At 44.9% G+C, this 21,609-nt stretch overlaps 1 protein-coding gene across 11 annotated transcripts in view; it reads left to right on the top strand.

Annotated features, from left to right (window-relative positions):
- Positions 1–21,609, top strand: part of SVIL (supervillin) — a 154,598-nt gene that overhangs the window by 49,516 nt on the left and 83,473 nt on the right. For 9 of the 11 annotated variants that reach the window (XM_037165471.2, XM_037165470.2, XM_053654728.1 and 6 more), the window contains exon 1: positions 17,335–17,366. The gene's annotated coding sequence lies outside the window, so the exon portion shown is untranslated. Of the gene's footprint in view, positions 1–11,681; positions 11,740–17,274; positions 17,367–21,609 lie in introns of those variants that run through there. The other 2 variants (XM_053654727.1, XM_053654726.1) reach the window with 2 other exon arrangements.

The following is a 21,609-nucleotide window of genomic DNA, read 5'->3' as shown; positions in this document are numbered from 1 at the left end:
TGTCAGGGCTTATTCTATGTAGTATGGACTCCATCAGGAGATGGTTAGTGGTTTTCCTTCTAATCCAAGATGTTTTGGAGACTCTTAAAATCTTGTTTGTGTTTCGTGGCGAAGTCTTCCTGGTGCTGAGGCATGTGTGGGGTTCAGAGGAAATACCAGGCAGGGTCCTAGGAGCCAGGGGCCCTGGTATGGTGCATGTGCGAAGTGACCTTGGACAAGTCCCTTCCATTGCTCTCTCTAAAAGGTAGGGTTAGACCGAATGAACTCTCTTACTTGATCTCTCCATTGTAAACTTCTCATCCAAAACAGGCATTCATTACATTCTCTCTCCAGCCTCTTTGTTCTCTTAAAATAATAAGATCTAAGGAGGAAACACGGCAGATGAGGTGGAGCAGCAACAGATCGCCAACACCACAGAGGAACCCCAGGGTCTTCGCAGGCCCAGACTGGGGGAATGAATTTATGTGACAGTGAGACATGACAGAGAGCTTCGAGGCAGGTTGCGTGCCCAGGATCAACCTTTAAACACGGGACTGGGAGATGTGGAAGAAACTGTGACTACTGTGGAAACTGATGAAGAAACATATAAAGAGTATGTAAGTGAACAAAGCGGAGTATTCCGAAGCCCTTCGCCCGGGGAGATGGTGTGCTGTTGCCGTCCGTCAGGTGTAGGCTGAAACCAGGAATTAGTCCTGTATGGAAATTAGGACAAATCTCCTCATTTGTCCTACTTGTATGGTTGTGTCTATAATGTAGAAGATATTCAAAAGAGAAAACTATGTACATTTGGATGTTGAGCAATGACCAAGGATTCTTCTACCCACGAAATGAGTTGATTTGCGCATAACTCACAAATTCTTACGTGAAATGGCATTTTCATTTTTCTCCAACCATCCCAATAAATGTGATCATCAAGATGCAAAAAAAAAAAAAAAAGATTTAATGTGTGTTGGTGGTTAATAGCCACAGTTTAATGTCCAAGGGAAAATCCGCATGCTTTTAGGCTGAACCCATCTTTACTCTTTTGAGCTTGTTCCAGAACTTGAGACCTCGTCTCATCTCTGTATAGGACTGGGAACATCTCTATACTGAAGTTTTCCTTCAGATTTGCTCCACTTGTTGAAGTAAGTTATGGCTCACAAACCAAACCTGGAGGTGAGACAGATCCACAAATGGAGGAGGGGCCTGAGTTAGTCATGTGGCAGGTGAGCAAACACTGGTTTCTTTTTCAGTTGAATATTCATGCACCTGGTGTGGTCACTGGATAGCCTGCCAGGCAGAGAGGCACGAAGGCAGCTCCTTCTCAGTGCCCATCACCACACGTGACAGGTTCTCTCCTCCCTCCAGGAGCCCTGTCGTAGCAAACAAAGGTCCCCTGCTCTTTCTGTGAGCAGGGGTGGCTCTCACCGCCATGTGTCCTGGACTTGCTGCCGTGGGAGAGGGCATCTGAGGGGCCGGGGGCTGGGTCTCGGTTTTGACCTTATTATCTATCTTCTTGTAATTACCCGGTGTCTGCTTTTTGTCACTGAAAGAAGGGATAAATTCAGTTTTGGCTTTGTGGTAAAGAAATCCTTCCCGCCCCCCAACCCCCACCCCCACGTTTTAAAAATCTTTTGCCATCTCTTTTGAGTGCTTGGCTCCCCAAGGTATGGACTATGCCTTTGACTTATTTGTTCTTATCACATGCCTTTGACTTATTTGTTCTTATCACATGAACTTGCGACCTGGAAAAAGGACTGGTCACCTTGGGGCTGAGTGCCACTAGGACTTTACAAGACCCCTGAAACTCATTGCAAAGCTTGTTCTGGCCAGGGGAAAAGTGACTGCATTTCGGATGTAAAAGAGAAAAGATTAGCTGTGTGTCCGGGACAGGAAGGAGCAGAGAGAAGCCTCTGTAGTGAGTACATGTTCCTTATGCATTACAGAGACGCCAGGAGCTGAGAGGGGCTTCTGGTTGGAGCTGAAACTGTGAGGCCCTGCACTCGAAGCCACAAGAATCTACTGGGTTGTAATTTCCAAGTCTCTTGCTTGAATCTTTTTCACATCCTCATTATCTTGAATGAGGAAGTTAGAATTCTAACAGATAGGCAATCAAATTTTCTGATTTAATTTTCAAATATGTCTGTAGCCTTAATGATAAAAGATTATTTGATTTTGAGGAACAGTCATAGTTTTTGGAAAGTTCAGATAACTTTTGCCTTTTCTCAGGGGAGGAAAATTACTTAGTCACTGACTCAAGTGGGTGATACTGTTTTAATTGGTGGTATTCAATTTTTTAAAGATTTTATTTATTTCTTTTCAGAGAGAGGGGGAGGGAGAAAGAGAGGGAGAGAAACATTGATGTGCGGGAGAAACATCAGTTGGTTGCCTCTTGCACACCCACAACCAGCGACCAGGTGCAACCCAGGCCTGTGCCCTGACTGGGAATGGAACCAATGACCTTTCAGTTCCAAGTCTGGTGCTCAGTCTACTGAGCCACACCAGTGAGGGGGATTGCTTCATTAATTACTTCAGTAAGGGAGTAGCTGCAATGAACCAATAATAAATATTTCCATTCAAATCAGTGGGAGTGTAAAAAGTCATATGATGATTCACATTTGTCTAGGACACAACAGTCCTCAGACTCATTTGCATGCACTGTCATGGTTAAAAATGCTTCAGCTGTTAGCATCAGGTGTTTTGAAGGTCAGAGGAGGAAGGAAGAGTGAAATGTTCTCTCTTCCAGGAAGGAAGTTTTTGCAATGTGTGTTTCAGTTCTGCTGTGCTCTTGCTTGGTCTGCAATCCAAGGGAACTGTGTCTCATTTTGCCCTGGAAGGATTTATGTTCTATGAGGAAGATAAATACATGTGCTTGATAGGATAAGAGGAAGAGTAGGGCAGCCTCAAAAGAGCCAGCGATGACGAGATGGAGAAAGACCTCGGCTCTATGTACAAAACTCCGTCCTTTATGCAGTAGGTGATCTTCTTGCCTAGACTGCGACATCACTGGGGGCAGAAACTCCTCCAGAATCCTGACGTCTGGTGTCTGACCTGCAGTAGTTGCCCAGCGAATCCTGTGTGAGCGGCAGGGGTACGATACACTGCAGGCGGTGGGACAGGTGGGGGCCAGGAGAGGGGCCAGGAGGGGGCGGGGCAAGATCTATGACGTTTGTCTTTTGCATAGTGGCTTCAAGTAGATAGCTGAGTATCTAAGAATATTATGCCAATAACAAAAGACATCAGCCTCCAATTTACTTTTCCTCCCAATACTGAACTCCCCATACCTTACATCCTCGGCAGTCAATCTATTTCACTGCTTCAAGAGTCTGTGACGTGAGCATTGGCCCATCACATCTGATAATGGGGACCAAAGCCCACCAGCTCTGTGCCAGCCATGGACCAGGATAAGGGATCACAATGGTGCTTCTTTATTACAAAAAAAAATCAGCTTTTGTAAGCTTTTCATTCCACTGTCTACAGTCCTGAGTAGGAGACACGCAGGCCACCTATTAGGAAATGCCTGGGCTAGTGCACCCACGTTCCTGAGAAAGTATTCTCTCCTATTGCAGGACCACAGAGCAATACTGTATCGCATCTTGGCCTCAGGGTAGGAAGAGAAACTCTCTTTTTCTACTTGGGCTTCAGAGATGGCCTCCATGTTTCTTCTCGGCAGGCGAATCTCCTCTTTTTGGGAGACTCCCCCTTGCCTTCTTCCTACCACCGAAAGGGCTGTCTGGGTCCCCTCCAAATTCCCTCCGAATATGGCCCATCACTTCAGCGCCTGTCTCCTTTAAGCATTGTTCTTATTCTGTCTCTCATGCTTATGGCACCTCTTCCTCCTGGCATGTCTGCTCCATCCACAACCAGGCCCTGCAGCCACCTTCGCCAAGAAAGCTCCCTTTATCAACCTTAGCTGCCTGATTCGGTCTTCCTGCGTCCTTGTGGACATAGTACATGAGTGGCTATACTAGTGGTTTTTGAACCGAAGAGCATTTCACAATCACCTTCATTTTTAACATGCAGCCCATGGGACTTTGAGGGGCACAGAGTTTGATATCATTGACCTCATACTACATATTAAATTTGCTCCTAAGTACTAACATACTTTTAATCATTTCAACAAGCAGAATAACTGCTCGACTTTGACTTCCTTGTCATAACTTTCCCATGCCAGCCACTCCGTGAGCACACAAGCTGCTTTTTTGATGATCACTGTCCGTTCTGAAAGCTGGTGTGAACACATTGGGTCTCTGGCCTTCCTCTGCCCTCTGTGATCAGTCAGCAAGCCCACTGGGGACCTGTTCTGAGACTCTGGTCGGGTCTTGGGCACCAGTTAACGTTAGTGACCTCGTGGAAACATTAGAGGCATTGGGATTGGTGAGTTGCTGAACTTTTCCTGGGTTTTCCATTGTTACTGTTGTCAAAGTTGCCATTGTTGTTTTTATTAAGATGCCCTTCTGAGGAGAAGGAAGCCCACAAATGATATTATTCAAAGCTCTTTCCTTCAAGTCATCCAAGTATAACTCTAGAACAGCTATCAGGTATCAACAGCCGTTTCATATAGTTACGTGTCTGCCATCTGGATTTTAGACTCATAAAAACCCTCGTAGCTGATGATTCAGTATTTCCTAGCTTTCAGTTCATGTGAAAACCATCAGATAGCAAGTACAGAATGACTGCCGTTGGCAGGAGCCCCCGCAGCCCTCCCTGGAGAGCGGTAATGCGTCGGCCCCTCCCACTGATGGGTCCGCTCGGGGAGGGGCCTCGGGCCCAGCAGCCTGGAGGATGCAGTGCTCTGTACCTGGCGCCCTAGGGTCCACTCCCGGGTTTGTACAGCCCCACCTGAGTGTACGCTGACTCGTCAGATCATTGTTGAAAGGCCCGGTGTGTATTGGGTAGTCCCATGTGTCAGAATTTCATTCCTTTTAAAGGCTGAATAATACTCCATGGTCTGTGTATTTCCGTGTAGATTTTAAGCAAAAAGTTAACCTTTGTCTTTCTCTTTTCTTCTTGTTCTGAGAAGCGGCTGACCAGCCTCTCTTCCCCTAAACTACCTGGATTATTTCCCTGAGGAAACATCAGCCGTAGATTCAAAATTGCCCAGAAGTTAAAATGATTAACGTTCATTCTTACTACAAATTTTGACACTGCTTGTTTGAACATGTATTTTAAAGATAATAAAATATAAGTCTTTAGGATCTAGGATCATCTTTTTGCTTAAAAATGATTTTGGACAACGGCAGGCCGGGCTCTTTCAGCACATCTGATAAGAACCAAGACATGGGCGTGCTCTTCCTCACGGAACGCACCTCGGCCTTTTTGTCTCCACACACGTGGCCTGTTTTGGGTTACCTTACGTAGTGATGCGGCACAAAGCTTTCACTTGCAGACCTGTCCTAGAGATCACACAACTCCCCAGAACTCACAAAGCATCTCACGGTGCACACAGGAGAGAATCGCACCGAGATCAGGAATTTGGACTAAGTAATGAGCATGTGATAAAAGGAAAGTGAGAAAGGACTCAGTGGGATCCCCCCTGGCGGGATTACCTCATGTCAGGCAACTCTGGCCCAGATTAAGAGTCTGCACAAATAAAATCCGTCACAGAAAATGAGAATACCACTTACAGCTGCTTCAGGCATACAAAATACTTCTTTACTGAGCTATAAAACTATATCATTCACTTTGGAATTTCAGCCCAGCCATCCATCATCTTTAGTAGCTTGCAGCAGATTTCATTAAAATCGTTCTGTGGCTCTTCTTAATTTTAGAAATGAACCAACAGCTTGGAGCAGTATTCAGACAAGTGTTAGTCATAATTTCACACCGCCGGTATTTCCCACTTCCACGTCAGCCCGTTCTCCTGTAGCCCGGGAGAGCCTCGGGGCCGTTCGAGGAGCACAGTAAGGAGACACAAGATGACACCACACAGGCCGCGGCAGGGCTGTGCCACGCACCCCCTCACCCCCAAGGCCCCTCGCCGTGGAGAGGCAGGGGTGGGGCAGGAGATGCGCTCCGCTCAGAGTGCTTCCCCGTCCTTCCCCTCGTTGAAAGGTGGCCTCCCCTGCACATTTACGTCTCTGATTTTATCTGGGCTGCTCAGGGAAAGATGGCGTTGCCTCTAGAAAGTCATTTTAAGGGGTCGCCCTAGGCTTGAGTGTTTACCCCAGCTCACACCATGGCACCGTCTTCTCAGCTGCACGTGGGGGATTGTTAGGGTCTCCCGCAGGCTTTGTGAGGACTGAATGAGTTCAGTGCCCCAGAGCACTTGCGTGGTGCCCAGGCTGGAGGTTAGTCAGGGAGGGTCTGGGCTTGCCCTGCCCTTTACTCATCACAGCAGCTGTGGCGGACAGCGGCTACTTGCCATTTGGGGCACCAGGCCCATTTCCCAGGCTTTGCTTCCACTGGCTCCTCCAGGAGAACGACCCCCAGAGCACACCTGCTCTTGTCCTGGGGGAATGCGCGTGTGTCGTCAGCCGGAGCCACTGGTAGGACTGGCTTCTCAGTGTGGCCTCCGTGTCCTCCTGAGCCCCAGCTGTGCAGCGCACTGCAAGTCGCCGAGGGTGTGACACCTCGATCCTGTGTCATCTAACCTCTTAGCTTTTGACGTTGGCAATTGAGGAGGTGATCCCTCTTACTTGGACCCCTATCGACATTGTTCACAATTGGACTGCAGGGTTATCCTCCTCCTCTTTCCCGCTCCATCGTGTTCCTGGCAAATCTAACATTTTCTCCCCATTTCTCCCACACACCGGTATTTATGTTCTGTGTTATTGCTTCACATTTCAGGAAAGACTGGACTTTAGTAAGAGACTCAAGTGAAAGAAAGAATTGTAATACTTTTCCTCTATGCCTCCTATTAAAGAAATAGAATTGGCCCTGGCTGGTGTAGTCAGTGGATTGAGCGCGGGCCTGTGCACCAAGGAATCACGGTTCGATTCCGAGTCAGGGCACATGCCTGAGTTGCAGGCCAGTTCCCAGCAGGGGACCCATGAGAGGCAACCATACATTGAAAAAAATAGAATTGGCTTATTAAATGTAGACTATAATTCTAAAAAAAGCTAAACTAAACTAAAGGGATTGGCTGAGGATGAGGTGGGATCTCAGAATGAGGAAGAGTAACGGTGATTCCATTGCCTGTCTGCTTACTCAATCCGTTCATTCTCTCGTTCACCCAGTCTTTAGAGTCCATGTTTTGAGCCAGGCACTGGAAATCAGTTCAAATCAACATGGTTTGAAAGTGGGGCATAAAATCCATGCAAATCATTTTGTATAATAGTATGATCTCTAGCGTTCAGAGATTATCCCATTATTTTATATGGTCATTCAGCACACACTGTTGGCCTGCTATGCTCCAACTAAAGATACAAACACAAACATACTCAGGGTCCCTGCTTCCGGGGGGTGGGGGGCGGGTGTGAGTCAGGAAAAATCATGTCCTTGATCTCACCTGCCCAGGATCTCACAGTTGCATCACTATCCCAGTGACTTCCCATGAACTGGTTACTTCTCCAGTTCTGTGTTGCCTCATCTTGTCAGTGAGATGATTTTCCTAGTTTCTCTTTAATGTTCCTTGTATCAGGAAAAGAGTCAGTGTCTAATTATTGCATATTTTTCTTATAATTGCATTATCACTGCTTGGGCCCACTAGCTACAGGTCACAGTTAAAAATAAACAGGGATCAGGCAGCTCCAGGGTTCCTGGTTCTGTGTGGAAGGAGCTTGGAAGTCACTGCTCCCTCCTAAGAACAAGTAAAAAGCCGAACAGATTGAAAAATCAGCAAAGCTCCTTGAGACCAGAGGGAGGAGAGGCCACAGGGCAAACTCCTGCCCCCAGGGTGGAGACACATTCAAGCCCATACAGGGAGTCGTGGCTTTCCAGGGCCGAGACCTCCGGGTAATAGAATGGAGCCAAGGCAGTCTCTTCAGCAAATGGTGCTGGAATAACTCGACATCCATATGCAGAGAAATTAAACTAGACCAGGCCTTTGACCTTTCACAAAAATTTAACTCAAGATGGAGCATATACCTAAATGTAAAACACAAAAATACTGAAGTCCTAGCAATGACATAGAAGAAAACCTAGAGGACCTTGGGTTTGGCTGTGACTTTTTAGGTACAACACCAAAGTCATGACTCATGAAAGAAGTAATTGATAAGCTGAACTTCATTAAAATTAAATTCTGTTCTGCAAAGGACAATGTCAAGAGAATTAGAAAAGCCACAGACTGGGGAAAACATTTGCAGAAGACACGTCTGTTAAAGGGCTGTTATTTAACATATATAAAAAAAACTCTTAAAACCCAAGAGAAAGAAAACCAACATCCCAATACAAATGGGCCAAAGGCCTGAACAGACACCTCACCAAAGAAGATACACAGATGACAAATAAGCATATGAAAAGATGCTCCATATTATTTGTCATAGGGGATGCAAATTAAAACCACAATGAGATACTGCTACACACTTATGAGAATGGCAAAAATCCAAAACACTGATACCACCAAGTGCTGACAAGGGTGTGGAGCAATAGAACTCTCATCCACTGCTGGTGGGGACCCAAAATAGTACAGCCACTTTGGAAGACTGTTTGGCAGCTTCTTACAAAATTAAACATTCTCTCCTCTACCATCCAGCAGTCACACTCCTTAATACCCAAATAAGTTGAAAACATATAGCTACAGAAACACCTGTGTATCAGTATTTATAGCAGCTTTATTTATAATTGCCAAAACCTGGAAGCAACCAAGATGCCCTTCAGTTGGTGAGTGGATAAATAAAACTGTGGCACATCCAGACAATGCAATATTATTCAGTGCTAAAAAGAAATGAGCTATCAAGCCATGAAAAGACATGGAGGAATCTTAAATATACATTACTAAGTGAAAGAAACCAATCTGAAAAGGCTCCATACTGAATGATTCTAACTGTATGGTGTTCTGGAAAAGTCCGAACTACGGAGTCATAAAAAGATTAGTGGTTGCCAACAGAGGGTAGTTAGCTGAAGGCAGAAAACACAGGATTTTTAGGGTCATGAAAATAGCCTGTATGATATTAAAAGGGTGGATACATGTCATTATCCATTTGTCTGAACCCATAGAAAGTACAACACCAAGGGGGCGCTCTTGGGTGTTGTCAATGCAGGTCCATCCTTGGTAAACCATGTACCAGTTCAGTGAGTGATGTTGACCATGGGGGAGGCTCTGCATGAGAGCGTCAGGGGCTCATACGGGAGATCTCTGTACCTTCCCCTCAGTTTCATAGTCAACCTGAACCTGCTCTAAGAAAATTAACTTTTTTAAGAGATGATAGTACAAACAGGGGGCAGTCAGCTAGATAATGCTTAATGTAAGAGCTTCTGTCTCAAATTAAAATTGTTGAACCTTAAGCAATATCTGCTTTTTCTTTTCCCACAATTTCACTCACATGTTGCTCATAAATCTTAGCTGTGGGGTTTGGCTCCCTGTTAGGTAAAATATTTCATTTAACCTAGCAAAGCGGGCTCAGAGTAGCCTGGGAATAGTTAGGCAGCCTCTGTTGCTTCCAGAACACCAAGAGGTTCTGTATGTTGGGGGTTTTTTTGCCTGTTTATTTATTTTTAGGAAAAGGAGGAGCTGTTTTGACTCCCCCAGTGATGGCTGGGGCGCAGTGCTGTCTGCTTAGCTGAAGCCCGTGCTGTGCTGTGGCCGCCGTGGTGACGTGGTAGCGCCATCAGTGCCCCATCGCAGAGCCAGTCTGCCCCAGCATCCGTAGGCCTACGTTCTGCTTGCAGTCTGATTACAGAGCTCAAGCTCTTCCAGCCTGCAGACTCTTGCTTGGCTTTTACTATACTCTCAAGGACACAAGTGCCTGATTGCTCCAGCCCTGCGCTGGGGAAAATCTCATCCCAGTGCTGCTCAGAGTGGCCAAGAGAGCTGTGGCTGGTTGAGAATTAGCTGCAGGACGGGCTCTGTTACTGAACTGTGTGTGTGTGTAACCATGATCAGAAGCTCAGGGTTCTCCAGCTACCTGGGGGCTTTCAAGTTCTCTGAGAAACAAGGTAAGGCAAGAGAAATCGAAACCCACTTCTGAGTATATTTTATGCCGTTATGAACAGCTAGAGCCCCGTGTTACCTTGCATTCTTCTGCATCCAGCTAGTTATAAGGTTTTCTCAAAGGACATTTTAAATAACTAATTAAGTTTATAAATGAGCTTATCTCGGGATTGCTGAAAAATGTGATTTTTTTTCTGTTATAACTGAAAGATATTACTAAACCACTAAAGCCTTTATGAAGGAGAAAAAAATGCCAATTCAACTGGAACGCCCAAACTTTGGATCAAGTTCTGAACTTAAACTAAAATATTTTTCTAAACCAAATGCTATATATTAAATTATTTCCAGTAGGCATGGGTGAGTGTCTTCTTATTAAATCTTCATGTGAGACAGTTTGGAACTAAATGTTGTCTTTTTAGTGGCTTCCTTTCCAGCACAGAGGAAAATTTATGCTCTCAATTTAACCTCTGAAGTGGGATCACAGACTGAACTCCCTGACCGAACAGAAGTGAAAGGCTGAGGTCATTCTGAACGTCCCATTTGAAATCCAGCCACTGTGTGTATTGCCTGTTTTCTAGCACAGATGCACTGTTAGGAAGTGACTGGAACAGTTCAGGCCTCAGGTTTAGGAATTTTCTTCCATAATATTTGATAGCTTTTGAGCTGAGTTCTCTTTTCAGAAAATATGTGAGAAGGCATTCGTGTCATTAGGAGGAAAGTCTGGATGTCTAGTTGGCAGTGAATTTTGCATTTCACGATGTTCCTCTGGTCGGGCAGACCTTCTGGGTTCCAGGGTCCCGGGTGTTCGCTGACGGACAGTGACGTGCCGGCAGGCGGTATGCTTTTACCTCCTTTCCCTTGGGCTGCTGACCCCAAATAGTACCCAGGGAAAGGCGTTTCCACAGGGGAAGGTTTCTGTAAGTGGTCACTTGTGGTTTCCTTGGTGGACAAGGGGTCGCTCTGCCAAAAGCTGTAAAACAGATTACTTGCCATTAGACCGGTTATAAATTTGTCTGCACCTGGTTTTGATTAACTGGTTCACTTGTATGTGTGTCTTTGCTATGTGGGACTGTTCCCAGCTGGCTTTACATAACATCTATTTTGTCTTCAGAAATAAATAAGTGGTTTATTTGATGTGTTGTTATTGTTTAGGTTTTAATACAGGCAATAAAATCTCGGCTAAGCGCTCCCCTGCTCTTCATTAGCTCCTTACTCTGCCCCCACCCCATGCAGCCTTTAAAACCACTTCGAATATGTCAGGCAGCATGACTCTCGAAATTTCTGGTTATCTTGGCCAAAACTTTTTTACTTTTCCCCCTGAATGTAAGTATATAACTATATTATTTAATATTTAATTGCTTTAAGTTATTCTTGTAATTATATGTATTTAAATCATAGTGTTGAACTACGACAGATTTTTTTTTTACCCACAGATTTGTTCACTTTCTTTCACTTGGAGAAAATGAAAAAATCTTGCCTATATGAATATATAATGTCAAATTTGATTCTTAGATGGTGTCATTTTTTAATCATTATTCTTGCCTGGTTAATGGTTTTCTTTTTCTTAAATTCTCTGTTCAAGAGGAGTTTGAAGAATTTTCTTTCCCATGGCTTTTTAAAAAACTCATTGTTCAGCTATCTCAGTATTACGTTGTTTCTTTCCTCTTAGATTTCAACAAGAAAAGATTAAACTTTGCTGGATTCCCACGTCAAAGGAAAGTTCCAAGGTAAAGTGCTCTTTGCTCAAGGAATCTTGTTTTGAAGATTTGTAAGAGCTTTTTAAATTATCTCCTAAATGTCTAATTTATGCATTTAAGTCTTTGTGAGTATGTTTTCTCTCCAGAGGTTGATTTGTTAAAATAAATGAAGCAAACTTATGCAATAGTCCTTCCAGCCAGCAAAGGTTCTGCTCATGCATTTAATACTGTGTCTGGACACTATTTGCAGAGCAGGATGTTGATGTCTCTGTGACTGCACACTGGCGAAGCGCTCTTACCTTTTCTTTCTCATACCTGCCTCTAAGCATGGGCTGTCCTTCTGTAACCTGTCCATCGAGTAAGGGAGCTTTTGAGTTTTTAAGAAAGAGTTTTGCCTTGTTCCTCATCTCTATTCCCCTTCCTCTTCCTTCCCCTCTTTCCTCTTTCCCTTCATTCTTCCTTCCCTCCCTTCACCCATCCACCCCTCTGTCCATGTGACTTGACGCCTGCTCTCTTACCCTGTCTGCACCTCATTTCCCTGGGTACAGAATATTGTGGGTACTAATGTGATTTACCCAATGTGCTAAAACTCCATAGTACATCATCATTGGTATAAAATAATGTGAAAGTTGAAGTTCGTGGCAAACAAGATAGCTGTATCTTAGGGCCTTCTTTAGATCCCTCTCCCTAATAGATTTGGGGTTTTCAAGTGGAGGTGCAAGGTTATCCCTGCACACAGGCGTGAATCTCCACCTGCACTCCCTTGTGCTGATAAGACCCAGACAAGTCTACCCTTAACTCCACTCAGACATTCTTGTCCCTCTGTTTACGTGGGAATAGCTTTTTACGTTTGTGGGTTTTTTGTTTTGTTTTGTTTTGTTTTTGTTTTTTACCAGAACGGGTTTGCATTTCAGTGGCATTGGAATAAACAGTTGTCTGACTTCTGTCCTCATCAGGCTGAGCCCGGCTCTGCATTGGAAGTGGCAGAGTTGGTCTTGCGAATGCAGGAGAGAGCGAGAGCGCAAGAAGCCTCAGTGAATTTCACGCACATCTCAGTGTCAGGTTAACCAAAGCGGAAATGAGCCGGGGTCACCAGGGAGGTTGTTTTATTTGACTCGAGAAACCTGACTCTTCCAGTGCTTGACCCAGTCTCCCCTATTTCTCATCTTTGCCACGTTTTTAACAGGACATAAGGCTTAGGTTTTACTTTGTTCAGGCTTCTCTAACAGAACCCCACACACCGGGTGGCTTATAAATAACGGAAATTCACTCCTCACAGTTCTGCAGGCTGGGAGTCTGAGACCTGGATGCTGGAATGGTGGTTGCAGAACTCCAGTTCTTACCTCCTCCCTTGGCTGAATAGTCTGGGGAGCTTGCTGGGCCCCAACAGCACTAACCCCATTCATGAAGGCCCCACCCTCATGGCCCGATCTCTTCCAAAGACCCACTGCCTAATGTCATCACCTTTGGGGGCTAGGGTTTCAGCACAGGAATCTGAGGGAATACAGTCAGACCACACCCACTTAGTTCCCAGTGTGTCCCTAGCAGGTTGGCTAAGCTCCGATAGTGGCTGAGAAGAGGGCATACATGCGAAGGGAGACAGGAAGGTATTGCTAATTCAAGGGTAGGAAAAGCAGGAAGTATGAAGGTCAGACACTCCCGAGGAGAGCAGCTCAGAGGGATGCAGCTGTTCTAACATGCTGAGTATTATTCCACATATACCTGCGAAAGTGATGGCCTTCTTGCCAAGGTACTAAGCGTAAATGCACGAGATGTAAGAACCTGCCTCCTTCAGAGACATTGAGTCAACCAGAGACCAGAGGTGAAAATATGAGCCAGTGGGTTTGGGATTTCCATGTCTTGTAATTGAAACTTCGGTAGGAGCAGGAACAGATTGCAGGGGAGCCTTCCACAGCGCGGGCACTAAAGAATCGCTGTAACAGTAGATCCTACGTTTTGTGAAGGTAGAAGGTAGTAACAGCAGAATATCCTGCCCTCCCTGTAATGAAGTTACCCTTTGTCACTACTGCAGGACATTAAAGTAGGTTAATGGGACACATTTAAAAAAATTATCACAGAGGCAGGGGGCGGTCTCAGATTACAGAAGCAGAAGGAAGGAGGTAGATGTATTAAAAAATTAGTGAGAAAGAGTGAGCACCATTTCAGAGGAGATGAAGCTAGATTAAAAAATGCAAAAGGTACCTCTTAATATTCAACACTTTTAAGATGATAATGCATAAAATTCAGACTAGCATTTACTTTAGTTACATAAGGAAGATGGTTCATATGGAAACGTGGGGCCCTTCGGTTGAGCTGTGGCAGCCATCCAAGGTCTGCAGAGGTTGTTGGGGCAGAGACCCCGTCTCACGGAGGGAAGGACCGAAGAGGAAGAGCCCGACTAGCACCAGGGCTCCGGGCTTGAAGTCAGCCTTCCTGGGAGTCTGGAATGGGCCTGACAGTCATGCTGCTCTGGTGTCTCCAACTCAGGAAAGGGAGAGCAGGGTGATGTTAGGGCTCTTTTGGGAATGTGTATTTCATCAGCCCTTTCGTGATCAGAAGGGGCTACTCATTCACAGCTTGTTCAGAATTCTTTACTGGTTGTCTTGCCTGCGTTGCCACTGCAGGCTGTGCCTTTGGGTATTTGGGTATAGAAACTCCAGGGAAGAGACATGACTCTTTTCAAAACTGGTTCGTGTAGGTTTGAGGGGTCTTTCTTGGGTCTCAGCTTTTGTGACATTCAGAGCCGTACTTTTTTGCCCATTCTCATTCTTCTTATCTGCCCATCTGCTCCCTCAGAAGTTCTCCCTCGTTCAGTGGGAATGAGAGAGAAAGAGGGGAAATAGGGACAAGAAGAAAATATAAAGATAGCCACATGGATTCCAGTAATGAAAGTTTATCTTTAAGATGGAGACTTAAAAGTAGAATTGCATATATACTGACGTTTTCATTCATGTGTGCAAGGTAAGCAAAGATTAAGGAGAGACATTTTCCCAGGCACACATTCTAAAGATGAAAGAAGGAAATAAAGGAAGGGAGGGAGCTTATAACTGATGTTCTTAAATATATGCCCTTCTAATTATTCTCAATATTTGTAATTCTTTGTGTCCGCATCATGTCAACAGTATATAAAGCATACACAGGAAATACTTCAGAGTGAGCTGTAGCACGTGTTGAAAGTGTTTTATTATAGTCATTCATTCATTCATTCATTCATTCAGCATGTATGTATTGGTTTGTCCAACTGTTTGTACAAATCAACAATTTTCATAAAATTGAGACGCTTGTAATGGGTTCTACACGTAGGAAAACAGGATACAATGCGAGAGAAAAACAGAGGTGTGTAATATAGGTCCGGTGGGCCAGGCAGTGGGTCGGGGGGCTCTTCCCCAAGGAGGTGACCTTACCCTGAGGCCCAGGCCAGGAGAGGACTCAGCCAGGACAGGAGGAGAGCTGGAGAGGGGAACATTCGGGTGGAGGAGGCACACTTACAGGGAACCCCATTAGACAGGTGTGAGAGGGGTTCCTGACAGCGCTGGCTCTGCACTGGTTTCCGACCAGCTGCGCGGCTGCACCGTCCACTGGTGCCGCCCTGTCTGCAGCTCGTTTCAGGAAAGTAAGTGGCTGTGAGCCAGGGGCTGTTGGGTGCCGACTTGTGAACTCACCTCTGTAAAGGTCCAGAAAAACATTTAACTGGGGCCGATGTCTCGGTCTTCATCCGTGGCTTTCCTGAGCTTTTTGATAAGCAGCAAAAGGGAGGGGAATAGAAACATACAGATACTTATCTTTGAAAATATGAGATAATCATTGTACCCCAAAGTCAATGGCTTAAGAAGCTGAATGTTTCAGGGATTGCATCATTTTGTTTTAATACAGATTTTCCCCCTGAGATTTTAGTTTTCCAAAGAAAGTGCAGAACAGTATGAAGATATTTAAACAATACTTTAAAATAGCAGTCAAAATAGCATGTCGTTCCTTAACCAGGGCACAATTCCGCAGACATTTCACTTGTTAGGTGTGTGCTGAATGTACGTCTGGATGGAACGCTGAGAGGAGCCTCACTGCCCTGCAGCTCACTGTACAGCAGGGAGGGCTGACTCTAAGTTTCTCATCCAAGCCGATGTTGCAGGGTCTTTTAAAGCCATCTGGAGTGTGGTTTAGAAACACTACTTATTCTCCAGGCTTCTTATTAAATAATATGAATACATGGCACTCCTGCTTATGAATGTAAGTCGTACTGCATTCATCAGCAATAACTAAGGCTTCTGACAAACTTGGGCTTAGGAAGATGGGGTGGTGAGCCATGCTATGGAATGTGTGGAAGTTCCTCGACATTTAATCTATATGTGGGATATAGATTATCTGTGTGTCACAGTGTACACAGCTCCCTCCTCAGTCTGTCTTGGGCTTCTGTGAGGTGTGCCCTGCAGAGCAGAAATGCCATTGGAGAAAGTACACGGGGAAGGTCAGCTTCACATTGAATGCGTTTTCAGGCCAATTGTTCACCTCTCTGGAGATGGTCATATCGTGGGGGAATAGCAGTTTTCTGTTTTTCTAGGTTGGTTTTCTTCCGGCCGGGCAGGTGACTCCGTGCCCGACTCGGGGCATATTCCCCCAGGAGACCTCGGAATTGTACGCACAGGGGTCTTGGGGCCCCAAGTATGCACCACTACGTACAAAGCGCTGAATTTGTATCTCACGCAGTCTTCTGGCCAAATGCGTGTTCTTGGGAAAGTCACTTACCATTTTCCTAGTTTGTAAACCAAGGATAACAGTTCAGGGCTGTGCTGGAGCCGGCTAGCGGTCCCCGTCACAGCCAGGGTGCCTCTCTTCCAGTTTCCAGCTCCTGGTGGAGAGTGTTCACACTACCAGCTAATGATGCAAAGCAAGTGGTTTGGGGGGTGGGGGCGGGGAGGTGCACTAGAGGAAGGAGGCAGTTGTTAGACATTTATCAGCGCGACACTTGGCTCCTTCCTCGCAGCGTCCGGGGAAGGTAACTAAGGCGACACATGGGATATGCTTAGCACAGCAGGAAAGTGCGTAGCCGGCGCTCAATGCCTTTATTCTCCTCCCCTCTCATTCCTTCTGTTTTTCTTCCCAGACACATTAGACCTTTCACCATGCTTTTATTTCTTGGTTGTTGGAAGGCATTTGTGACTTTAATATAATTTCAAATCAGGAAAGCATGTATCACCTAGACAAGCTGCTGATTTTCTGAGGGAGAAAGTGTAGCACAGAAAGGTAAAGTGATTAATCTGAGCTGAAACAGCTTCTGGTGGCACTAGAACGGGTGGTCGGTCTGAACGGTGGTTTTTTCACCCTCGGCCAAGCCACCAGCCCCTGTGAGTGCAATTAGTTAGTTGTACAAAAAAAATAATTTTAACATAAATGTAAGTAAATGAAAAAATTACCAATTAATTCCTCCAAATAAAACTTTTTTCTTGCAATCTATTTACACATATTTGATTATATATAACAGCAGCATAATTTTTACACACTACATATTTTTATTAAGTATCATACATCTTGCTTTAAATTAAAACATTTTATTAATGGAGAAATTTTTAGTTTTCAGAAAGAGTTCTTTCTTGAAGATAAAGAACAACTTGCTACCTGCAAAAGAAGAAGCGATGCTAAGTTTTTAACTGCCCTTCCTAAAGGTAAGACTTTTTCTAAATGGTGGACCAGTGTCCTAGGCGTACGACAGTTGTCTTGTCTGGTTTTCTGGGAGAACTCACTCCCCAGCCTCGAGCTGGGATTCCCCTTGCGTCCCTTTCTGCCTCATCCAAGGATCGGCCTCAGTTAAGGAACCTCTCTTCTTGCATTTTTAATCCTCACCTTTCTATGTGTTCCTTCCCTTGCATTTTAAGCACCCACAAGTTTTCCCTGGAGGCTAGGTGGGGCGGGTACGAGAGGGTTCCTAGAATCAACCCTACCTTGTCTCTCCTTGCTTCTTCCATCTGGTGAGTTCCACGCACATGCCCATTTCTCCCTCCAGCCCGCTCTGGCCTCTTGATGTTTCCTGGTGCTGCAGCGTTTGCCCTTAGTATCTAGTAGCTACTAAGGGCAAACATCGAGCTACACACTGAGCCACAAGCACAGACTGTCTCTTCTTCATCTCTCTTCTTCCCCAAGTAGGCACTCATGTTTGGTGAATTAGTATTTTCATTAATGAAAATGCACATGCAGTAAAATATTTTCATCTGCTATCAGTCAAGAACCCCTAGTTTTGCCTGTGCAATGATATGAATGTATACCATTCAGTTCATCCATTCAAAGGCTTCCATTTCAGTGACATTAATGGGGGTTGTACATCCATCACCCCAAAGAGAAACCCCACACTTCTAAGCCAGGATCCCTCCCCCCAAGCCCCTCCAATTTTGTCATTACTTATTTTATAAGCTGCTCGTCCTGACATTAGAGGCTCTCATCTAAGTGTGAAGGTACAGTGCTTCCTCCTGGGGCCCAGGAGGCTCAGTCCCCAGAGCAGTCTGGCCCTGGCCCGAGCCCGCGGGTGCCAGATGCAGGGTCGGGGAGCCTGTTCTCACCGCTACCCCGCCCCTCGAGTTTCCTCGGATGACTCTGTGTGCTCGGGTGTGGAGGACGGAACTCAACAATAACTGACAGAAAAAATCATGTTTCCCAAGAAGAGCATCTGGAAGACCTGAATGTTGGTGTTAAATATATTACAAAGCAAACTAGGCAGTTAAATAATTTTATAAAGCATTATAGACCCGATGTCAAACCCACCCAAGTTGTGTTACTTGGAAAATAACCAACAAATTCCCACCAGAAATAACAAAAAATATATCTCGTAGAATATGTATTGCTCAAACAAGGGCAGCAGACTAAAGAGTAGATATATTAAAGGGTCACTTAGTACACATCAAAGTATTGATGTCTTTGAAAGCAAAGTAGAAAATTGATTACAGCAGACGTGAGATCGGCCATACTTGTTTATTTCTGGGTTACTATTAATCAGCATTATCATTCCCTGAACCGCTTATGAATTATACACATTCGACATAGCACACAACCAATTGAATTGTGGCTGTGTGATCTAATTTTAGAAACATTCTCATTCCTTATTTTTAGGAAATATACAGTGAGGAATTGAGATGAAGGAGCATCATGCTGCAACTTCTAAATGGTTCATAAAAATCAATCTGTAAATATGTGTGCGTGTGTTTTTATACATAGGCACACAAATAGACACATGAGGGAAAAAAGGATAAAAACAAACCAAATGTAGTAAAATGTTAACATATTATAATGGATGACTTTTCACTTTGCTACAAGTCTGAAATTATATAAAAGTTTTAGAGGAAAGGAAACTTCTTTTGGTAGAAGAAAACTATCCATCAGGAGATTGCTGGCAGAACTGCGGGTGGTCTCTAGAAGCGACTCGGCCGGACAGCATGGATTTCCACATCCAGGGCAACTTTCGTGATGTCTTAGCATTAGCTTTTTTCGCTGCACTGTGATGAACCTGACCAAATTTCAGTGAGAGGGCTTAATGAGGGCTACACGTTCCCATAGGAGGTGTTTTTTAACCCCCCTGGAAAAGAATGAAAACTGTATACACATTAGCAATTCAAATAAAACGTTGTTCTCTTTTAGCAACTGAGGTGTTTTTCCACAGGATAAATATACTGGAGTAATTATATTACATGTTGTTTTACTTTTAAATTATAGACCTGGGGAAAGGAAGCCAAAGTCAAGGTGTCTATTACTTCTTTTGCCTTCCATATCATTTCTTCCTCCTCTAATCTCAAGTCTATAGGAATGAGGTAAATCTCGGTAATTGAAAATATATTTGTAAGAAAGAATAGACTTGAGAGGTGATTTATTTGCCTCTCTAATTTTTTCATTTCCCTAAAATATTGGCTATAGAGTTTCACTAGACATCAGTAAGCTCACTGGCACATTTCAAATATACTTTGATTCATGGCTTCATTGCATTTCCCAGTGTAGGATCAGGGGGCTGTAAGGCTTTAGGCTTGCAATAGTTTTGAGTTTAAATCTAGGCTTGATTGAAAAGAGTGCAGTGATGGGCTAGTGGCGGCTGTCATTGGCACACCTGAGGGGACTAAACTAGGGGACCGACTGCCTATTGGAAATCTTCATACTGGGATCAGTGATTCAAAATCCAGGACAGTGCCTTTTCAAGGGGGCTTGGAAGACACACAAACATTTTTGTGTTACAGAACCTGGGCATGATTTGGCATTTAGGAGGAGAGCCAGGGCTACTCAGCAGCCTGCGGTATGAGGCTCACAACAGAGAAATTGCCCATTCACAAGGCCATCGGTGCCCCTGTCGTGGTCTGTGACCTACTCTAGAGCCAGCCTTCCCAGAGTCTGACCCTGATGAGATGCACCTGTATGTCTGCTGAATGCTCTCCTGAGACTTCTTATACCCAGCAGTGAACGGCTAACAGGGGGCAGTGTTCGCTGGTGGGTTGCCCAGCCTGTTTTGTCCAGAAAGCAGCAGAGATCCCTATGGACAGTAGGAGGTCTTGGCGTACTTGCCCTGTCCCTCCCGTTCCTCTCACTGCCCCAGACTTCTCGGGGATCCGTTTACGTGATGAACTGTATTATGACCACCAGCCTGCCCCCTTCCCGCATTATCTTAGTTCATGCGGAATACTGAAGTGGGGCGGTAATGGCAGTAGGAAAGTATCCTTTGTCGGGCGTGGGACATTTGCATAGTCTCACAATTAGTTGATCTTTCCTTCTTGAATATGGGAAGAAAAGTTAGAAAGGAACTTGTTGCTTAGCTTGATCACTGTACTGCTTAAAGTCACTTTTTTGGTCTTTCCTTGCATAATTATTGCAGAAAAGTTTAAAAATTAACAATTGAATGACATGAAAGTGATTTTCACAACCTTAAATTAGGACGGAAATATAGTACATCTTTTCCCAGCGAAGGTTTTATGGGCTCTGTGGGTGCTACTTTAACATTTCATCCTCACCCTGTCACACTCTTTTGGACGGCCAGACCAACGTACCATGAAGTGGGTGGCCTGTAAACAGCAACATCTTACCCCTCATTGTTCTGGAGGCTGGCAGTGCGAATCCGGGCGCCAGCATGGTCCAGCTGTGCTGCGGACCCTCCTCTGGGTCCCAGCCAACTCGGGCTGCGTCCAGCCCTGGTGGCGGGGGAGGAGCAGCCCTGCGGGGCCTCCTTTGTGAGAGTGCTCATTCTACTCATGTGGCCAGAGCTGGGTCCCTTCCCAAAGTTTCCACCTCCTCAGGCCATCTCTTTGGGGATCGGGGTTTCAACCTCTGAGTTTGGAGGTGACGAAACCACTCAGACCGTATCAACCCAGTAGCAATAACTTGGGGGGAGGAAAGGTTAAGTGTCATGCCTACTCAGGACCCTGTAAACACTCTCTGTTTCTCGGTTACGGTTTTGAGGCACGAGCTTAGGAGATACCTTTCAGAGCACTTGGAATTTGGTCTCCCTAGCCTCTTAGGCAGTCTTCTAAAAAAAATACAGCTCCGTTCTCCATTTTGGAGATTTAAATAAATAATTGATACTCTTTGGTTTATAGCGCCCTTGAAAATATTTCTAAAATATGTGCCACCAGCCATTAAATCTTGATCTCACTAGGACTAATCTGTTACCTGGGAGGCAATCACTAGCCAGGCTGACCCAGCAGGCAGTGGGATGGATGCACTGTTATCATAATGCCCAAGTCTTCTAAACAGAGACATAATTGGCTTTGCAGGGCAAGCACACCACTGCCTCTAGTTACTCTGGTTCCTGGGGAGGCCAAGTGAGAGAGAGACTTCTGAAGCCAACGGTCTTACCAAAAGTCAGCCTAACTTAAATTTTAAGGTGGCTATCATTTGAAAGTAAATTAAAAACAAGGCTTGTATCTCTGAACACAATCAAAGCCA

The sequence above is a fragment of the Artibeus jamaicensis genome, unplaced genomic scaffold (assembly GCF_021234435.1).
Source record: "Artibeus jamaicensis isolate MK-2021 breed Jamaican fruit bat unplaced genomic scaffold, CSHL_Jam_final contig_867, whole genome shotgun sequence".
NCBI lineage: Eukaryota > Metazoa > Chordata > Mammalia > Chiroptera > Phyllostomidae > Artibeus > Artibeus jamaicensis.
Note: the sequence above shows the minus strand (reverse complement) of the source record. Positions and strands in the feature narration are given on the sequence as shown.